This window comes from Peromyscus maniculatus, chromosome 21, assembly GCF_049852395.1.
Source record: "Peromyscus maniculatus bairdii isolate BWxNUB_F1_BW_parent chromosome 21, HU_Pman_BW_mat_3.1, whole genome shotgun sequence".
NCBI classification, from domain to species: domain Eukaryota; kingdom Metazoa; phylum Chordata; class Mammalia; order Rodentia; family Cricetidae; genus Peromyscus; species Peromyscus maniculatus.
In genome coordinates, this window is record NC_134872.1 from 45794172 (window position 1) to 45815529 (window position 21358).

Sequence of the window (21358 nt, forward strand, 5' to 3'; positions counted from 1 at the left end):
GCTAAAATGTTTGGGACTTGGGGAGAGAGACTGTATAAACATGTGATTTTACTACAGCTCATAAAAGATGATTGTGTGGAAACCTTAGAAAAATGGGAACTCGGCTCAGTATAAATGAACCGCTTCCCTTCCATTTTATCGATGCTATCGCGCTAAAGGCTTGGAGATGGGATTAGAAATGAGTGTCCAGGGGCCAGGCCAATGTGCTCGGACTTGGCTAGACACATCCATTTGTCTGCTGGGGTCTTCTAACTCTGGTTCAGGGGAAGAAATAGACAGGAACCAATGCATACAGGCGTGTATACCTGGATGCTCTGAGTCAGGCTCGGGGAGAAACATCAGCAATATGAGCGTGGAGTAGAGCCATAAAGGCTTGTCAAAGGCCAGCCTGGCAAAGGACTGGTAAGATGGCTCAGTGGATAAAAGTACTTGCTCTTAAGCCTGACTGCTTGAGTTTGTCAAGAACCCACATAGTGGAAGGAGAGAACCAACTCATGACATGTGCCCACACATCCATACACCTGGCCCTTGTGATAAATAAGTAGATAGATAGATAGATAGATAGATAGATAGATAGATAGATAGATAGATAGATAGATGATAGATAGATAGATGATAGATAGATGGTAGATAGATAGATAGATAGATAGATAGATAGATAGATAGATAGACAGACAGACAGACAGACAGACAGACAGACAGACAGACAGACAGATAGATAGATAGATAGATAGATAGATAGATAGATAGATAGATAGAAGATGGTTTTTTAGGTTTCGTTCAGGGAGCTGAGAATGTAGAAATCTCAGGGGATGCTGACCCCAACACCTCTCTCCAGCATTTCCCATTTTCTCAGGTAAAAATGAAATCTGAAATGGACCCGATTCAAGTAGCAGCATCTTGCTTTTATTTGCCCTCAAGGGGACAGGATGATAGAGTCTTTGAACAGCCAGGCATGTGAACAGCCCGCGGGCTGCTCTCTGAGTAGCTGCCCCAGGAGAAGTTGTGGGCATGTAGCCTTCCAGGAAGACTGACAGAGAAAATCAGACAAGGAGAAAGGTGGAAAATGCTTCATTACTAGGGACTCTGCATAATTCCTGCCTGGCTTCATTCAGGCACTGCTCTGTCTGTAATGTCCTCTCCCAGGGGACTCAGTCCAGTGGAGTCCAACCACGTAGGAGCAAAGGGATATGGGGGAGATGAACTAAGTGCATAGGGCCACTGTCTTGGCTTGCTCACTGTGGATGTGATAAAACACCATGGCCAAGGAAACCTGGAGAGAAAGGGAATGATTTCAGCTTACACGACCCAACCACAGTCCATCAGGAGGAAAGGCAAGGCAAGAGCGGAAGAGGAGGTGGACAAGTGCTGCTTCCTGGTTTGCTCATCTAATACCATCCAGGACAGCCTGCCCAGAGATGGCCCCACCCACAGTGAGCTGGGCCCTCCCACATCAACCACGAGTTGGAAAATCCCCCTCGGACTTGCCCACAGGTCAATCTGAAGGAGGCTTTTCTCAACTGAGGCTCCTCTTCCCACATACCACTAGCTCCTGTCAAGGTGGCAAAAACCAGAAAACCAGTTAGGACTCTTCCCTTGCCACCTTGGAAAATTCTCACTACCAACAGGCAAGGCTATATGTCCTAGAAGGATCCAAGACTTGGGAACTAGATAGTCAGTGGTTCAAATCCTGTGTCTGCCACTTATTAGAGGTAAAGTTTAGGTTGTTTACTAAATCACGAGAAACTTCCTTATGTCATACATATAAGGTCTCTCTCTCTCTCTTTCTGTGTATGTGTGTGTGTGTAGTGTGTGTGTGTGTGTGTGTGTGTGTGTGTGTGTGTGTGTGTGTGTGTGTGTGTGTATGAATGCACAAAAACCAGAGGTCAACATCAGGTTTAATTTCTCACCTTGGATTTTTGTTTTATTTTATCTGAGACAAGCTCTCTCACTGTCCTGGGAGTCACTGGTTAGCTAGGCTGCTGGCCAGCAAACCCTAGATACCACCTTTCTCTGCCTGATTCCATGGCTAGTATTACAAGCACGCAGGACAGGACCTGGCTGTCTGGGGTAGTGTGGTGGTTTGAATGAGCAGCCTCCCCACAGGCTCAGATGTCTGAGCACTTGGTGCCCCTGCTGACGGCACTGTCTGGGGAGGTTAAATAACCTATAAGAGGTGCAGCCTCCTTCTGGAGGAAGCATGTCCCTGGGGATGGGCTTTGAGACTTCGTGGCTTTACCTCACTTCTTCCGGTTTACACTCTCGGCTTGTGTTTGTGGTTGAAGATGTGATCTCTCAGCTTCCTGCTCATCATCCTGCTGCAATGCCTCTTTCTCTCTTGTGTGCTCTATCTCTGGAACCATAAGCCAAACAAACAAGCTTATCTCTTCCATAAGCTGCGTTTGGTCATGGTCTTTTATCACAGCCATAAGATACTTGTGAGTTCTGGCTATCAAACCCGAGTCCTCAGGTGTGTGCTATAAGAACTTCACCTAACTGAACCTCACACCCTCACCCCTCCATCCTTTTCTCCAAACTTTTAAAGACTGTAAGCCACCAAGCCCAAGTCCTTCCCCCTAGCAAGTAATAAAACCACTGTCCACAAGATCCAGGGAGCTTAGAGTCTACAGATCAGTTCAGCTCTGGCTTCTACTGTGCGGACTCAGAGTCGCTTAGGAGGGATTGGCGCCGAGTGTGGGGGTCTCTTGTTAGTTCCTGTGTTCTGTGCTGGTCGTGGTGGTGCACAGGAAGGCCAACACACGGTAGAGAATGTGGGGCGGACTTTCATGTCTTCCTTGTACTTGCTGGCTTTGTGCTCTTGAATAAATCATGTCACTTACTTCTTGAGCTGTATCTTCACCTGCAGGATGACGAGTGTGATGAATGTGAACACTGCAGAGCCGGGAGCACCACATGAACCCCGCAGAGCCGGGAGCACCACATGAACAGTGCAGAGCCAGGAGCACAGCGTGAACACCGCAGAGCCGGGAGCACCACATGAACACAGCAGAGCCGGGAGCACCACATGAACACAGCAGAGCCAGGAGCACCACATGAACACCACAGAGCCGGGAGCACCACATGAACAGTGCAGAGCCAGGAGCACCACATGAACACTGCAGAGCCAGGAGCACCACACGAACAGTGCAGAGCTGGGAGCACCACATGAACAGTGCAGAGCCAGGAGCACCACATGAACAGTGCAGAGCCGGGAGCACCACATGAACAGTGCAGAGCCAGGAGCACCACATGAACACAGCAGAGTTGGGAGCACCACATGAACAGTGCAGAGCCGGGAGCACCACGTGAACACTGCAGAGCCGGGAGCACCACATGAACACTGCAGAGCCGGGAGCACCACATGAACACTGCAGAGCCGGGAGCACCACATGAACAGTGCAGAGCCAGGAGCACCACATGAACAGTGCAGAGCCAGGAGCACCACATGAACACAGCAGAGTTGGGAGCACCACATGAACAGTGCAGAGCCGGGAGCACCACGTGAACACTGCAGAGCCGGGAGCACCACATGAACAGTGCAGAGCTGGGAGCACCACATGAACAGTGCAGAGCCGGGAGCACCACATGAACAGTGCAGAGCCAGGAGCACCACATGAACAGTGCAGAGCCGGGAGCACCACATGAACAGTGCAGAGCCAGGAGCACCACATGAACACAGCAGAGTTGGGAGCACCACATGAACAGTGCAGAGCCGGGAGCACCACGTGAACACTGCAGAGCCGGGAGCACCACATGAACACTGCAGAGCCGGGAGCACCACATGAACAGTGCAGAGCCAGGAGCACCACATGAACAGTGCAGAGCCAGGAGCACCACATGAACACAGCAGAGTTGGGAGCACCACATGAACAGTGCAGAGCCGGGAGCACCACGTGAACACTGCAGAGCCGGGAGCACCACATGAACAGTGCAGAGCTGGGAGCACCACATGAACAGTGCAGAGCCGGGAGCACCACATGAACAGTGCAGAGCCGGGAGCACCACTTGAACACCGCAGAGCTGGGAGCACCACATGAACAGTGCAGAGCCGGGAGCACCACATGAACAGTGCAGAACCGGGAGCACCACATGAACACTGCAGAGCCGGGAGCACCACATGAACAGTGCAGAGCCAGGAGCACCACATGAACACAGCAGAGTTGGGAGCACCACATGAACAGTGCAGAGCCGGGAGCACCACGTGAACACCGCAGAGCCGGGAGCACCACATGAACAGTGCAGAACCGGGAGCACCACATGAACACCACAGAGCCTTGAGCACAGCATGAATACTGCAGAGCCGGGAGCACAGCGTGAACAGTGCAGAGCCGGGAGCACCACATGAACAGTGCAGAGCCGGGAGCACCACATGAACCCCACAGAGCCCTGAGCACAGCATGAATACCGCAGAGCCGGGAGCACCACATGAATACCACAGAGCCGGGAGCACAGCATGAACACCACAGAGCCGGGAGCACGGTGCTGATCTATGCTTGATGGCTGTGATGAGCACGCTTGAATTTAAATTCACAGGTTCACTTCACCTTCTGCCTCTCATTTCAAAACTGCTACACGTGGAGTCCTGTGAGGGAAAGTGAAGGCTACGGCCTCTGTCTGAGATTGCACCTTAAGCAGACAGGGGTGTATCAGCACAGTCATTCCCAGAAAGGAATGCATGGATAGACAGGTCAGGAGAGGCGCCCCACACCTCAGGAGACCAGAAAACAAGACGCTGCCCTAGTCTTCTCCTTTGTACTCAGAGCCACTCTCTGGCCCTCAGCACCCCACTCTGCCCCAGTCTGTCTGGGGCTCCGAGGCGATGTGCTGCTCTCAACAGGAGGGGAGGGAACATGAGGGGACACAGCCTGTCTTCAGGGGGCCCAAGCCTGAGGGAGACACGGTTGTCCTCAGGGGGCAGGCCCCAGTCTGGGAGATGGACCTCCTGTAAAGGGGGCTCACTACAATCATTCCAGGGCCAGAGCTAGAAGAGATTCCTCTGTGTCCTCACTGTGGAGTCAAAGGTTTCTGGAAGCCCCACGACACCAGCAGAGAGGCCTGTGCCAAAGCCCGATGCCTGTCAGCCTAGGCAGTGCAAGATGCTCAGCTCACTGCCTGAACAGTTTGCACGGTCAGATTGCAATACGGGCTTGCTGACTGTGTGTCTGATTCCATAATCTAGTTATCATGCTCAAGTTGTAAAAACAAACCAAGGGCTTAAGGTCAGGTGGCCAGCGCCCAGCCAAGGAGTGAAGGAACCAGGTGGGGAGACAGATTATGCTCCCTAAATGGGCAGTTGAGTTCTGTGGCTGGGACATGGGTCAAGCACTTGGTGCTAAGATCAAGACAGCCCTGTTTCTGCAGACTGCTGGAAACTTCTGTGGCTAGCCCTGGCAGCTGTGTGGAGGGCAGCTGGAGGGAGAAAGTGCGAAGAAAGACTGCCTAATATTTAGTTCATTGCTGGGGGTCCCCACCCTCCACTTGACACAGAGGCCATGCTGTCTTCCATGGTACTCAACACCCTCTTCTGGGCAGAATAGGGTTTAAGTGGGGCCTTTGCCTGGATGTCTGGCTGATACAGGATGACTGAGCCCGCCTAGAGCCTGTGGTGGGAATGGAGCCACCGTGGGACAGATCTGTAATTCTCCATCTCTGGGATAAGGGGAGCTGCCTGCCTCTTTCAGTCAGAGGTGCCCTTCTCTCCTCTCCTCCACCCCAGGGAAGAGCAGCCCCAAGCTCCCGACTCTGTGCTATTTGGAGGTCACCACCAGGCACCTTGGGGTTACAGCATGTCCAGTTTATTTTTGTAGATCCTTATCCTTACCACACCATGATGCCTGATAAATACATAGTACTCCTAGAAGAGCTGACCCTTAGGGATATCCCCTGGTGACTGGGGGACAGGGCTTTCTCTATGTCTGGAAGGGGAATGGCCTGGACAGAGACATTTCCTAGACTAGATACTTCATTCATTCATTCATTCATTCATTCATTCATTCATTCATCAGGCAAGGGGTGGGAAAATATGCCATGGCACTCTTGTGAGGTCAAGGGACCGCTTGTGGAAATCGGGTCTCCTCCTCATGTGGGTTCCAAGGACTGAATCAGGTTGTCAGATTGGCAACAAGCCCCCTTTCCTGCTGGGCCTCCTCATCGGCCCCAGACAGTACATTCTGAGCCACTTCTGTGGAAAAGAAGAAGGCGGAGATGAAGGGGAATAGTTTTTTTGTCATGCTTTGCCTTTGGTCTTGGTATCATTTCATCTTTTCTTCACTCCTGGGTGTTCTCTGATCTACAGGGGAAGTTGTTGCTCAGCCTTCTGGGTAAGTAAAGTGCCTGGCTGTGGGGGGTGGGGGAGGGGTGGGAAGGCTGGTCCAAGAGTAGGGAGACCCCTAATACATCTTCTATTTCCAGACAGCTCTCCTGGGGAGCAGCTTCTGAGGGGATTAGCTGGGGTGTTCCGGGGACGATACCTGGGAAACAGGGGGGGGGGGGGCAGGAGTAGAGCTGGGCAGAAGGAGAAGCTGAGCTGGATGACGCTCTAATGGACACCCAGCCATCCCTGCAGGGGTGATGTGAAGAAGATGGTCGGCATCATTCTCTCCCTGCAGCCACGCTAAAGTGGGGGTGAACTGCTCTGCGAAGGGGTCCCCTGGGGAGAGAGCACTCTCTATTGAGGCAATCCTCAAGGAAGCAGAAGGTGGGAGATGGGAGCTTATCACACTGACCCAAAGGAAGCCCACAAACTCATGCAGGCGAGCGAGACTCCAATTAAATGTCATCTGGGAGGGCGAGTGTGGATCAATTCCAATACATGCACACATGAGGAGGTCCCTCTGTCTGCAGCCGGCCTGCGTGCAGCTCTGTTTTGGTGTTGATAAAATGAGACTAAGACACTCCATTTCTTCACCTTGGTGCGTGCCTTTGGGGAACTCCAAAGGAGGCATGTAGCATGGGGGCCCATGTTTCTCCCACTAAGACAGCAGAGCTTAAGGAGTTCCGTCTAGACTGGCTTTCCAGGTGCATTCCTGAGAGCATGGCTCCCATCCCCCTCCTCCTCCTTGGTTTCCCCAGACCCTTTCATCCATTAGTTGGAGAATCAACCCCATAGACATTCTCATGGAGACTCCCTAATCCTCCACTCCAGTGGTGATGTAGCGGGGCGCGGGCGCAGGCTTTGGACTCAGACGTCTTTGATCTTGCGCCAGCACTGACTGGCTGTGTGGCCTTGGGCAACTCCTGCCAAATTCAGTTTCCTCCTTGGAAAAAAAATGAACAAAAAAGAACAGAGAGGATAAAATGACCTCACGTGTCTGAAATTCCTATGGCTGTGCTAGGCATGAGGAAAAGTCGAGAGTCTTCCCTTCCCTCTTTCCTCTGGGCTGGCACAATGGCCTTGAGGATGGGGTCTGCGGGACACATCCTCCTTCCCACGGTGACCTCTGGGAGTCCAGCCATCTCTTCCATTCCTAGCCCATCGCCGGACACTGGCAAAGTCAATGGGGTCAGAGCTGCCGGGGGGGGGGGGGGGGGAGGGGGGGCCGCTTCGGGAAAGAAGACGGTGTGCTTGGGAGACTGGGAGTGGTGGAGCATTGTGAGGCGGCCATTAGAGGCAGCGGCTGCCTCTGTGAAATGAGTAACCTGCTCAAGGGGAAACACCAGAGGAACCATGCTTCCCAGCGTCTGTGGAACTGGTCAGGCATAGGCGGGCTGATTGAAATCTTGAAAGATTAAATACGCCAGAGGAGTTTGGAGATTGATCCCTGCCTTCAGCCCCCTGGGATCCATGTGCCTTTCAGAACTCCGAGCAGCCTCCCCCTCCTGATTCCTGCTCCAGGAGGGATGCTTTTGTCAAAGGCACATTCTCTCCAGCCTGGGCATAGGAGGATCATAGGCTCCCATCTAAAAAAGGTAATTAATGAAGGATTCCCTTTCTTTTCATTGATTTCCCAACTGCCGCAGCCCCACAGCCCAGGCCAGGACCTGATTAAGGAAGATTCCAGATGGTTTCTGGCCAGTCAGGAAACTGAAACGACATGATGGTGACGGGAAAATCTGGTATTTTGTTGCTCAGGGAGACCTGCCATTTCCGACTACACAGGACAGAGGCAGGGACAGGGCAAGGGAAGGAATTCTGGGGATGGTAAAGGATAATGGGGGTGAATATGGTCAAATAACAGTATTACTGAATGAAAATATCATTGTGAACTTCATTATGTGTACAATAAATGTGAGATAATACATATGTGTAATTTACCCAAACCAACCCAAAATGTCAAAGAAAAATAAGACAGCAACAACAATAAAACTGTTTCATCTTCCTCCTACAGGATGCTCGGGATGATATTGTCACTTCATCTCCATCATGCCATCTCCTAGGACATTCTTGATCCTGGTTATGTAGGGGGAGGGTCCAGCACGTATGTGTTTAGTGGATATATATATATATATATATATATATATATATATATGAACAGGGGCCAGCTAAGGAGTGGCTGGTACACTAACTCATGGAAAGATGAGAAAAGCTCCAGAAAAAAATCCTAATATATCAAACAGAAAAAAATCGATTATTCCAAACCGGCAACGGTATTCTCATGAAATATCTAACTTTCCTGAGGAGAGAGCGCGTGGTGCGTGTGAGGGAGGTGTGAGACCATGCCCACTCCTGACGATGCTGCATGCTAACAGCAGCCCGAGTGCACTGAGCAGTCCCGGGGACATCTGAACGTGGCTGAGGGGGAAGCTAGCTGGAACACTGCTTTCCTGTGATGTCTTCGCAGCTGCTGAACTCCTCAGCTGGAAATCCCTCCCTGCCTCCTCTGGTGATGCCCTCTTTGTTTGCTTTTATCTGTGGGTGGCATGGTGTGCCTTTCTGGTTTCCTTGCTGTACTGTAAGCTACTCGGGTTCAGGATTCAAGTCCTGCCGGCTCCTCCTCCACTCGAGCATCTGGCGGAGTGCACTGAAGTAAATTGTCAAACAGAGAGAGCACCAGACTAGCAATGCTACTGAGGTTGTCATTCTCCAGGAGACCCGCAGAGGGCGCTGCTTCTCCCATCCACCTGCCAGACGCTAAAGGGGTCAGTGGGTGCTTTGCAACAGCTCAGGCCCATTCTCAAGAAAATCGCTCCCAGGCCTAAGGAGGCTGAACAGGAGGGTGACCCATGGCTGGAGGAGACTGTCTCCCTACCCATGTCCTTAGATCTCAGCAAGTGACCAACTGACAGAGAAGACAAGCGGTTTGCCTGCCGCCCTCAAAGGGCTTCCATCTCTACCTCTGCCTTGCAGTTTGTGCTTCATGGGACCAGACTGAAGTGCAGCCCGTACCCAGACCTTATCTCCAGGCTTTTTGCTCTCCTGCTCCCCCCGCCCATCCCTCTCCTGAGACTCTACCCTTGATAATTCACAGGATGAAGATTGCCCATGCCACATCTGCTATTCAGACTTGACCTGAGCAGGGCTAATCAGAGCATGAACTGTAAAACTGACATGACACCCTCAGACAAGATGTGAGTTTGGGAGTTGTTGAGCTGTGGGAAGGAGAGGGGAAGTGAGGTAAGACGGCAGGAGGAAGCCAACAAGAAGCATAGTGATGAGCTGATCATCTCAATGGACAACGGACACGTAGGCCCTTTGGGAAGCATCCGAGATGCTGTGAGGGACATATCTGGAAACTGTCACACAGAGAGCAGCTCCTATCATTACAGATTGATGGTGACTCCTGGGACAGTCAACCCTTCCATGTCTTCCTCCCTGCCTGACTCCAGCAAGAAGAAGGCATTCTAGGCCAGCAGCACAGGAAGTCATGAGTGGCCATGGAGCTGTTTCTCAGTGACCTCGTAGTGTGGCCAAGAGGATCTAGGGTGAAGCACCAGCAGCACCCTAGAACCAAGCTTCTCAATAAAAACAGCAGTGGCCAGGCTATCTGGATGCTCTGTGGACATCATGCACCATGACTCCAGTATGAACTCAGACCCATCACCCAGCCCAGAAGCTGCCACAGTGTTCCCAGGCTCTAGGTCTCTTACCCAAACTCACAGAGATTGGAGAAAGAAGAGGAAAGTTGATTCAGAGCAAAGCGATAGTACTGGTTATAGAGAGACACTGTCAAGATGGATGGCGGTCACATGAGCGGGGTAGGGGGGTATCAAGGGTCCCAATTATTTTCCAGGGCTTCCTTTTATGGAGTTCCCTGGTTACTAAGGGAGTAGTTGAGTGGTCCTCTATTTTGATTGGTAAATCAGGTCATATAAGCATTTCTCTACTTCGCATGTCCCTTCCCATAGTGCATCTGATTTTAATCGTATGCATGCTCAGTTAGGCGTAGACTTAAGATGGTAAATAGGGGGTCTCCCATAAAGGTTACTGGAGGACACAGTTTTAACTTATTGCATGTGCACCCAAACCAGCTCAGGCTGGATTGGCTCTTCTGTTCTTCATACCTGGGTCCATTGGGAGCTCACTTAAATAGCAACTGTCTTAATTGGACTGTTACCTGGGCTGGGGAAGCGTATATTATCATTTATAATTGCTTATGTAATATTGCTTTCACAGGGGTTCTAGGGTGCTGGGTGCATTTTTTGCAGATGGGTATGTGTGCATTATAGCTGGAGGTTAAGAAGCGAGGCCGCCAAGTACACTGCTTCAAAAAGCGTGTGTGTGTGTGTGTGTGTGTGTGTGTGTGTGTAAGCCACGCCCAGATGCAGGTCCCATGCTAAATGACCTCCTATTCTTGTCTGCCTCAAAGCTGGCCCCTCTCCTTCATTCCCTGGCCCCATCCTTCAAACAGCCCTGTAACTGACACCCCAAGAAGACATCCACATTGCTTTAACTTCCTAATGGTCCTTCTTCGTGCCAGATACTGAGGCCCCTGGGCCTGCATTCTGAGAGTCTTGGTCTCTGAGCCTCTAAGCAGGGAGGTCCTGGCCCTTGCCTGGTTGCTGTTACTTGTGTCTTTCCCTGAAAAGCCTCCCCCTAGTTTTCATTGTTGGTGTTATTTGTGGGCAGCCTCTCAACCCCAGCAACGTATCTACTCCTTCTTAGACAAGATAGAAATCTGTCCGTAAAACAGCCTGGCCGCAAGTTGGCCGTGAAGCCCCCTCTCATCAAAGGAAGACAACCCCGTCTTCTCCATCCTCCTCTCGGAGGACTCTTTTCGCAGAGAAACAAAACCTCTCCCTCTGAGAGGTCAAGGCTTTTATTTATTAAATGCTGACACGTGGATGACATTTCTGAGGCACCACAGGAGAACTGTCTCTGCTGGAGCAGCTGGAGCTCTTCTATCTTACGGGGTCTGTGGCTGGGGCTCTCTTCTGTATTGACCCCTAGGAAGGCAACAGCCAAGTTCCCAGCCAACCACTGGGAATGTGAGGATCCGGGGGCTTTACCTCACCAGTCCTGCTGTTCTCTCTTTCCCTAGGCTCCTGCTTCCTTCTGCATCTAAGAAGTGTTTTTTTAAGTACGATGTATTTTTGGTGAAGCCCCCTTAAGTCCATTAAGACAAATATATATATGGAGGGAGGAGGGGCAGGGTGCTTGTCACTTAAAATTGTCTTCTCCTCGCAGTCCTGCTTAACCATCCCGGGCTAATAGTCATACTCACAGTCACAAATCACCCACAGTGGGAGGTGCTAAGGGCAGGAAGAGACTTCACGGTATGAGACACAAGCTTCCGGCTGGGACGAAGCCTCCAGACACAGTGGACTCGGAAGGGGACAAGTGAGCAGAGGACAGCTGCACATGCGGTCCCCGCCTTGCCAGGTGTGGCCCTGCGCTACCTCAGGATTCTGCCCCCAAAAACCCATCACCAGGGGCAGCTCCTTGACCTTGGACCAGAACTGTGAGGCAAAATCGACATTTTTTCCTTAAATAAAGAAGCCTGTCTAGGTTGTTTGTTCCAGGAACAGAAACTAGACTGATCCAGCTTTACAGTTCGCTGGGTGAGGAGAGAGACAAAGAAGAGCCTCAAATCCCAATTCTAAAAAAGTGAGCAGCAAACGATGGAGAGCCTTCTTTTTGTGTTATAGTTTGTGGAAGTATTCTCGGTTAAACTGCAGTAACATTGATCTCTAACTGCGGATACATACTCCCTCAGGCATGACTTTAAATTCCAAGAGCTGAGAACAGAGAACGAATACAACTATACAACTGGACTAATAAACACATGAGAAACACGGAATGCTTTTATCAAAACCCTATCCATACAATGAATCTGTTCTAGATCCACGCCCTTCATGTTCTTAAACTAATTTGTATCCAGTTCCCTGTAATTAGGCAGATTATTTTACTTTATTTATTTCTAAAGGTTTTTGTTTTGTTTGTTTATTTTCGAGACAGGGTTTCTCTGTGTAGCCCTGGCTGTCCTGGAACTTGCTCTGTAGACCAGGCTGGCCTTGAACTCAGAGATCTGCCTGCCTCTGCTCTGGAGTGTTAGCATTAAGGGTGTGTGCCACCACCACCCTGCTTAAGATGCATTTTACTTCTGTGTGTATATGTATGCCTGGGTGGGTGTCTGTGCACTGTGTGTGTTTAGTTGCCCATAGAGACCAGAAGGGGAATCAGATTCCTTGAAACTGGGATTACAGGTGATTGTGGGCCTCCATACAGGTTCTGGGAATCAAACTCTCATCCTCTGCAAGAGCAGCAAGTGTTCTTAACCACTGAGCCATCTCTCCCGCCCTTAAATGGATTATTTTAAATTGATTATTCATCACATTTCAGCTTACATTAACTGAGTGTCCAGTGCAAGACATGTCATGATTTGAAGAAATGTTAAGGCCATTTCCTTAAATGCAACACACAAACAGGAGTGAATCAGAGAGGCATTCTTCATGATATCTATTCAGAACAGCAAGGGCAAAGCACCTGATAACTGCTGGGAAGAGAAAGACACTAAACAGCATTGAAGGAAAACAATACAAATATTCCTCTTGCCTGGTCACCTAAGTAATCAAAAGAAACCAACCAAAATATTGTTAGAGGTAATAAATGAATTCTCTGGAGTTACAGCGTAAAAGATGTAGCCTCAAAACTCAATTGTGTTGTTATACTGGGTACACACTGAAAATAGGATGCCAACAAAGGGCGCATTTATGGTAATAAAAATTTGAATAGCCGCACACACCATCAGAGATTTATTCAAATAGCATTATAAATATTTAATAACAGGAAGAAGACATTAGTGAATGGGGAGAGAGCTACGCATGTCAAGGAATAGGAAATGCCACCGGGCAAGAAAGCACCCATGTCTCCTCAGCTTTCTTCAGCGTTGACGTGGGTCCACCGTTGTAAAAGGGGGGCTGATTTGTGATGGTGCCCAGGACCTTGCAGATGCTGGGCAAGTGCACTACCCCTGAATGGCCCCCGGCAGGGGTGTGTCTCCTTCATTGCTAGAATGGTGGACTGGTGGCCCTCACCCATCGTCTTAGTCACTGTGACTAAATACCTAAAAACTCAAATAAGGAAGTAACTGGGATTTTTGCTATTTGTTTTATTTTATTTTTTGAGTCAGGGTCTCACATAGCCCAGGCTAGCTTCAAGCTCACTGTGTAACTGAGGAGTAACTCAACTTCTTTTTAGAAATACCAATTTTATTTTTAATTATGTGTATGTTTGGGAGAGGGGTATGTGCAGGGGAGCTCAGGAAATGGTGTTGGGCCCCTGGGAGCTGCAGTTACAAATGGTTGTGAATCACCCACCTGATGTGGGTGTGGGAACAGAACTTGGGTCCTTCCCAAGAGCACTACACGGTTCCAACTATTGAACGCTCTCAGACCTAGACCTTGTGATCCCTCTGCTCCTCCTCCAGTCTGCTAGGATTGCGGGCACCGCCACGCCCAGTTTATGTGGCGCTCGGGAGAGAACCCAGTGCTCTGCGCGTGCTAGGCGAGCACTGCGCCACCAGAGCCACACCCCCAGATCGTCACATTTTCAGGGGCTGCAGTCCCTGCGCACTTGGCTGAGCTGCTTCTGGGCACAAGTGTGGTGAGCTAGGGCATCATGGCCGCAAACATGGCACAGAGCCACCTAGCGGGGGTCTCGCCTCACAGCAGGACAAACAACAGCAAACATCCTTCACCGACATACCCCCAGTGACCTATTTCCTTCAGTTAGGTCCCACTTTCAGGCATTTCCAAAACCTGTCAGTCATGCCATCAAACTATGAATCCACCCATGGAGACCGGTCCCCTCATGATCCAACCACATCCCCTCTGCTGTGCTGGGAACAGAACCTTCTGCATAGTAGCCCTTTCCCTCCCTCCCTCCCTCCCTCCCTCCCTCCCTCCCTCCCTCCCTCCCTCCCTCTCTCTGACTCTGTCTGTCTCTGTCTCTGTGTCTCTGTCTCTGTCTCTGTCTCTCTCTCTCTCTCTCTCTCTGTCTCTCTCTCTCTCTCTCTCTCTCTCTCTCTCTCTCTCTCTCTCTCTCCACAGTGTCCCACTGAACCCGATGCTTATTCAACCAAGTCAGTGAGCCCCAGGGATCGTCTGGGTCGCCCTCCCCAGCACTGGGGTCACAGGTGCCCCCTGTACCTGACTTTGACAGGGACCCCAGGAGTCTAACTCAGGCCCTCATGCTCACTTTGCCCACTGAGTCCTCCTCCCGGCCCTGACCTCGCGTCTTTTTGATATCCAAGGCTGACTCTTTAATATTGCTCTCTACAGACTCCAGCGGGTCAAAGATAAATATAAAAATCGAATCCTTAAAAAATTATCTACAAGAAAATAGAACAGAATATTTATCTCAGTTCGTGGGAGGAAATAAATTTATGAATATTAAAAATGGAGGCTATCATCAGAAACAAGATGGATGCGTAGAAATCCATAAAACCAAGGACTATTGCACAATAAAAAGCAATAAAATAAACATCAGAAAGAAGGCAACAGATAAGGAAAAATATAGCTGATAAATACCATCAGAAATATTTGCTGCCCAGATATATGAAGACTTGATAAAATATATAAGATGGACGTCCCGATTCTCCAAAATAAGAGATCAAAAGAGAGGAGCAGAGAGTGCTAATGGAAATCGAGGTGATAAATCAGCTCAGAGAAGAGGCATTCACGCTGCCAATTAAAGACACGCACACAAAAACCAACTGAAGGTGTAATTATACTCATTTAATGAGCAAAGCCAAACAAACTGTCTGAGGGAGGTGGGGATGGGCTATTTTCCCATCAGGTCTCCAACTGCTACAGGTTTTCTTACCCATAACTCACACTGGGGGGGGGGGGGGTTTCTTCTAGGGCAGGGCACCTGCACAGCTTAGATGCTGCATGAATCCTAACTGAGACAGGTTCAGAAGCAATAGAAAGGTGTGTGTGTTTGTGTGTGTGTGTGTGTGTGTGTGTGTGTGTGTGTGTGTGTGTGTGTGTTTATGCCACCACACTTATGTGGGAGGTCAGAGGACAGCCTCAGCTGATTGTCCTTGTCTTGGGTCTCATGCTTACTTCCTCTACACTGCAGGCTAGCAGGCCCACAAGCTTCCAGGAGTCCTTCTTTAGTCCTTCATCTTACGGCAGGTATGCAGGAGTTACAGATATGTGCTTCCATGCCCAGCTTCACATGGGCTCTGGGGGCTGTCTTAGTTAAGATTTCTATTGCTCCGAAGAGACACCAGGACCACAGCAACTCTTAGAAAGAAAACTTTTCATTGGGGTGGCTCACTTACAGTTTCAGAGGTTCAGTCCATTGCCATCATGATGGGGAGCACGGCAGTGTGCAGGCAGACGTGGTGCTGGAGCAGCTGAGAGTCCTACATCTCGCAGGCAACAGGAAAGAAGCCATGACACTGAGCAAGCTTAAGCAAAAGACCTCACAGCCCACCTCCACCGTGACACACCCACTCCAACAAAGCCACACCTCCTAACAGTGCCACTCCCTTTGAGGGCCACCCCAGGGCTCAAACTCAGATCCTCTTAGTTGCACACTAAGTATGCATACTTGCATGCTTTACACAGGGAGCCATCTTGCCATCTTCTAGAAAGAAATTCGAAAGCCATGGATGCCAGCTGAATTACCATGAAAACATTATTATCAATATTCATTTTGTGACGCATTTCCCTGCTTCCTGTCCCCTTCCAGATCAGGGTTAGAAAGCAGCAGACCTATGTGAGTGACGCTCATGGCAACTGGGCATCTGTTAGTTTCCACTGGAAAGCTGGAGAACACAAAGAGAGCAAGGCCAGGGGGAGAAGAGGGGGCCAAGAGTCATCACCATCTGATGAACAAGAGCTCATGATAAGATCTGGGACAATGACAACCAGAAGAGAGAGTTGAGGGCTAGGGAAGCCGCCTCAGCTAATAAAGTGCCTGCCACACAAGTATGAGGATCTTAGGGTAAAGAGCCAGACGTGTGTGTGTGTGTGTGTGTGTGTGTGTGTGTGTGTGTGTGTGTGTGGTGTCTGTGTGGGTCTGTGTCCCAGCACTGGTGAGCCAGAGGCAGAAGGATCCCAGCCAGCCTGAGTCAGCAAGCCGCAGGTTCATTGAGAGACTGAGAATCGAAAATAAGGTGGAAAGCAATTGAGGAAGACGAGGGACTTATCTCTAGCTTCTCCATGCACAGAAAAATACATGCATATACACCGCACGTGCACGCATACAATAAAGAAAAAGAAAGTAAAAATCCAGAGGAAGCAGCTGGTTAAGACTTGTCCTGTGTAATTTTATGCACAGTCCTAGTGTGGATAGCTGGCTTCTCTTAAAGGACTCTTTGAGGCAGGCATAAATGTCCCCTGAATGCCAGAGCATGGCATGGCTGCCTCTCCTTGCCTTCTCCTCCTCCTTCTTTCTCTCTCTCCACATGCATTTCTGGCTACTGAGACACTGTGGTAGGTTCATAATGAATGGATGGAACTAAGTGGGACTACATTTCCCAGAATTCCCTTCCCTGTATGGGAGAGCCCCGCCATGTTGTCGCTCGTAGATCTTTTTCCATCTTTCAAATCCACTGGCTTCCTCCTTTCTGGTATGGGCAGCATTGGGCCATCAGTATTGCCGGTTTCATTGCACAATCCCTCTCTCCAGGCCGTTGAGGAAGGACGCTACAGTAACCACAGAAGTGTGCTGGAATCCCTCCTCCCACTTGTTACAGCGATTGATGAGCACTTACCAGTGGGGCCATGTAATGGGTAGGGAAGTCCCCAGACTTTCCTGGGGCTCATGAATGCTGTCTCTAAACCAGCATTGATTCCCAAAGAGCCACATTATCACTGTGGCTCACATGTCAGAGCAGCTGTGCCTGGAGGTGGAGTGATCACTGTGGGCAAAGTGAGCCCCACCTGATCTGTGGGTGTCTCTTTTTCTTTTCTTTTTAAAGAAAGTTTTAGAAACGGAGTCCTCTGGAAGAGCTGTGAGTGTTCTTAACCAGTGAACCATCCCTCTAGCCTCTGTAGGTATATCTTGAATCATTACTGGTATAAACAGAATTGGCTGGACAGAGGGAGGTCAGTGGAAGAAGCACCCTGTCATAACCCCAGGAATGCACACTGTAATCCTCTCTTCCTTCCATGGGCTCCTGATTGGGGGGAGGTGGCTGGGGAAATCATGGAGGAGAGTCATTTGATGATCCAGTTACTGGCACGGTTTACCCCGGCCTCTACTGGAGGGCAAGGCAGCCCCTCTAGGTTTATGATTTAAGTCAACAGTAGACACACTTCCACTCATTTTTGGATTCAGAGACTTAATCATTTATGGATACAGGCATGGAGGAGAAATAACATATTCCCCCATTGTTACCCTTAGAATGGCATGAGGTGAAATTTGCCTCCATCTCCACGTCTTAGGTATCAATTGCCCCAGTGCAGCTGCCACAGGACACGATGATGATTCTGTGAAGTTAGACACCGGGGCCTTGGAAGTTGGCTCAGTGGGTAAAAGCACTTGATATGTAATCCTGATGACCTGAGTTCGGCTCCATGGGACCTGTGTAAAATGTTGGATGTAGTTGTGTGTGTCTGTAACCCTAGCACTCACAGGGTGGGGAGGCAGACACAGGAAAATCCGTACAAGCTTGTAAGCCAGGTAGCCTACAAGGCAAATTATCAGAAACAAGAGAAACCCCATCTCAAAACAAGGCGGGGCACTGGAGATCTGGCTCAGTGGTTGTGAGTTCCTTCTGATCTCCCAGAGGTCCTAACTCCCAGTGCCCACAGAGGTGGCTTACATCAGCCTGTAATTCTAACTGCAGGGCACCTAACACCCTCTCTGGCCTCTTCCGGTACCCCCCAACACACACACACACACACACACACACACACACACACACACACACACACACAAATAAATACATAATGAAAGGTGAAAACACCCAAAAGATGTTTCCACTTAACGTGTACACACACACACACACACACACACACACACACACACACACACACAAATGAATACACAATGGAAGGTGAAAACACCCAAAAGATGTTTCCACTTAATGTACACACACACACACACACACACACACACACACACACACACAAGACTTGAAAAATAAAAAAGAAAATGGAAGTCAAGCTCTTACCTGGCCACTCCCTGACCTCCTCATGCTTGTGGGTCAACAAACAAAGAATGGGCTTAGCTGAGGTGCTGAATCTTGATGAAGGGGGGCCACTGAGCACCCAAGTGGGGATGGGAGTTATGTGGAATTCAGTCTCCAGGGGGACATCCCAAGCCTCCCACATCACATGACTATATATGTGGAACATTAAAAACAGTAAGTGACTCAGGATCCGGATGGTTTGGACCATGAGAAGTGGAGATGCTTTTTGAGGGCAAAGGGATATGACCTGAGTAGAGACAAGAGATGTGTTAGAAACTGCAGCAACAGCCACACAAACCAGATGCTGTGTAATGGTGAGTATTCCTTTTGTATTTTGATGTGAATATATATTTTTACATTTATTTTTATTATTGCTTAGCAAGTGTCTGCATGTATAGGTATAGGTGGGTATATGCACACAAGTGCAATGGCCATGGAGGCCAGAAGAGGGAGCCAGAGTTACAGGAAGTGCAAGCCACTTGACTTGGGTACTAAGAGCTGAATTTAGGTCCTCTGGAAGAACAGCAACTGCCCTTAACCACTGAGCCATCTCTCCTATATTCACCCATTTTTCCCTCTGCAGCCTCCTGCCATCTAAGATAAGTTGTATTTGTAATAATTTGCTTTTCAGCATGAAAGTTATAAAATAGTAAAGGGGAAATGGGGCTCACCTGTGAAGAAAAGTAAACCTAAGCTGGAGTTGGATGAAAGGAAACATGGTCCTTTGTGTTGCGGAGCAGGTGATATTCCTGTCATGTGAAGAGCAGGGTCACTTCATGCTGGTAGTGGTATACTCCATTGTCTATGAATTAGATATGGGTTAAAGACATGCATGCCCACTGAATCCAATTTCCTGTGTGAAATGGGCAAAACTAATATTTATCTCATTGATTTATAAAAGTAAATGGCATGGCTTATTGTGTGTGAGACACTCAATTATTGACTAAACTTTTAGTTTAAGGTGAGAAATGGGAGAGAAAGTAAGAGGAGGTGGAGAGAGAAGATGAAAGGAGGAGGGGGAAGGGGAGGGAGGGAGGAGGGGGAAGGGGAAGGAGGGGAAGAAGAAGGGAGGAGGGGTAAAGGGAAGAAGGGAGGAGGGGTAAGGAGGGAGGAGGGGGAGGGGAAGGAGGGAGGAGGAGGAAGGGGAAGGAGGGGGAAGGAAGAAGGGGAAAGAGAGGAGGTAAAGAAAGAAGAAGGGAAGGAAGAAGAGGAGGGAGGAAGGAGGAGGAGAGGAGAGACGTGTATGTGTAAATAGGCAAATGGACACTAGTTCAAGTACTAATAAATGGGGGAGATAATCAACAAAATCCAGAAGAGTGCCTCATGCCCAGGCTTCAGAATACTCATATATCAATCTTCTATTTTAATAAACACTCTCATCTGCTGCTGAGGGAGATAACAGGAGGACTGTCCATCTTCATGTGTGGAATTTTCTCTGAGCTATTTTTGGTCTTAAAAATGTTTCAGCTTCAGGAGAGCACATGGCAAGCCTCACTGTGGGCTTGCTTGCACCAGACGATAGGAATTCTTTAAGTTGGGAAATGAATCCTCCCTACAGAAGAGAATGAAACACACTGATGGTTTACACAAGATCATCACGAGTGTATTTGGTATCATGAAACATGGAGATAGCTGCCTCATACCTGTGGGGCTTTCCTCTGTGGAGTCAACAAAGGCAGATGAAAAGTATTGGAAAAAAAAGTGTGTGTGCACTGAAAATGTGTGGACTATTTTCTTTGTAAATGTTTCCCTTTATGTGTTTCACCTGTATGTATAGCTTTGTAGTAAGTATGTGCAGTGCTCATGGACGCTAGAAGAGGGCACTGGATCCCCTGCCACTGGAGTTACAGGTGGCTGTGAGCCACCATGGGGTTGCTGGGAATCAAACCCAGTTCCTCTGCTCCATATCTCCAGCCAAACCATACAGCACTGTAGCTATTTGATAGCTTTTATATTGTGCTGGTTACTGTACTAAATCCAGAGATGATTTTAAAGTTATGGAGGATAGGTGTGAGTTCTCTGCAAATTCTGTACCATGTATAAAAAGAATGTGAGCATCTGTTGATTTTAAAGTCCTGGAACCAGTGCCATAACGATGCTGAAGGACAAGTCCCTAGGGGTTTGTATACCTCACCCCTAGAGGTAATAACTGTATCATTTTAGTTTGTTTTTTTTGTGTGTATGGTATTCATCTATGTGTGTATACATGTTCATGTGTGCACATGCACGTGTTCAAGGTTGACATCAGGAGCCTTCCTCACTCACTTTCTACCCTATGCATTGAGGCAGCTGAACCCAGGGCTTGCTCCATGTCTGTCTCTGCCTCCCTGCTACTGGGATTACAGGTGAGCAAAGTATATGAGTCCTGGGGGTCTCAGCTCCAGTTTCTTCTTGTTTGTATCATTTCCTCTTTCTGATCTATTCTCTTACTTTGGTGGGCTATTTCCTCTAGTACATTACTAAGCAATTCAAGGAAAATAAAATTAATACTGCAAACCCAAAGATGACATATTTGTCCCTTACCCATAGATGATAGGTGGGCTGGGTATAGAAGTCTACTCTGACAATAATTTTAGTTCAAAAGTTTTTGATTGATGCTTTACAGCTTCCCGTTGCTGTTGAGGACTCAATAGGCTCCAGTTCCTGACACTTTCTTTTTTCATCCTTGTCCATAGAGTTCTGAAAGTTCACAACAGTACATCTTACCTCACATTTGTTTGGGTCCATCAGGACAGGCATTGGTTGCCCTTTTCCATACAGAAACACAAACCATTCTGAACCATCCAGTAACTAAGAGTGAAGCCCCTGCACCTCTAGATGAAAGTGGATTC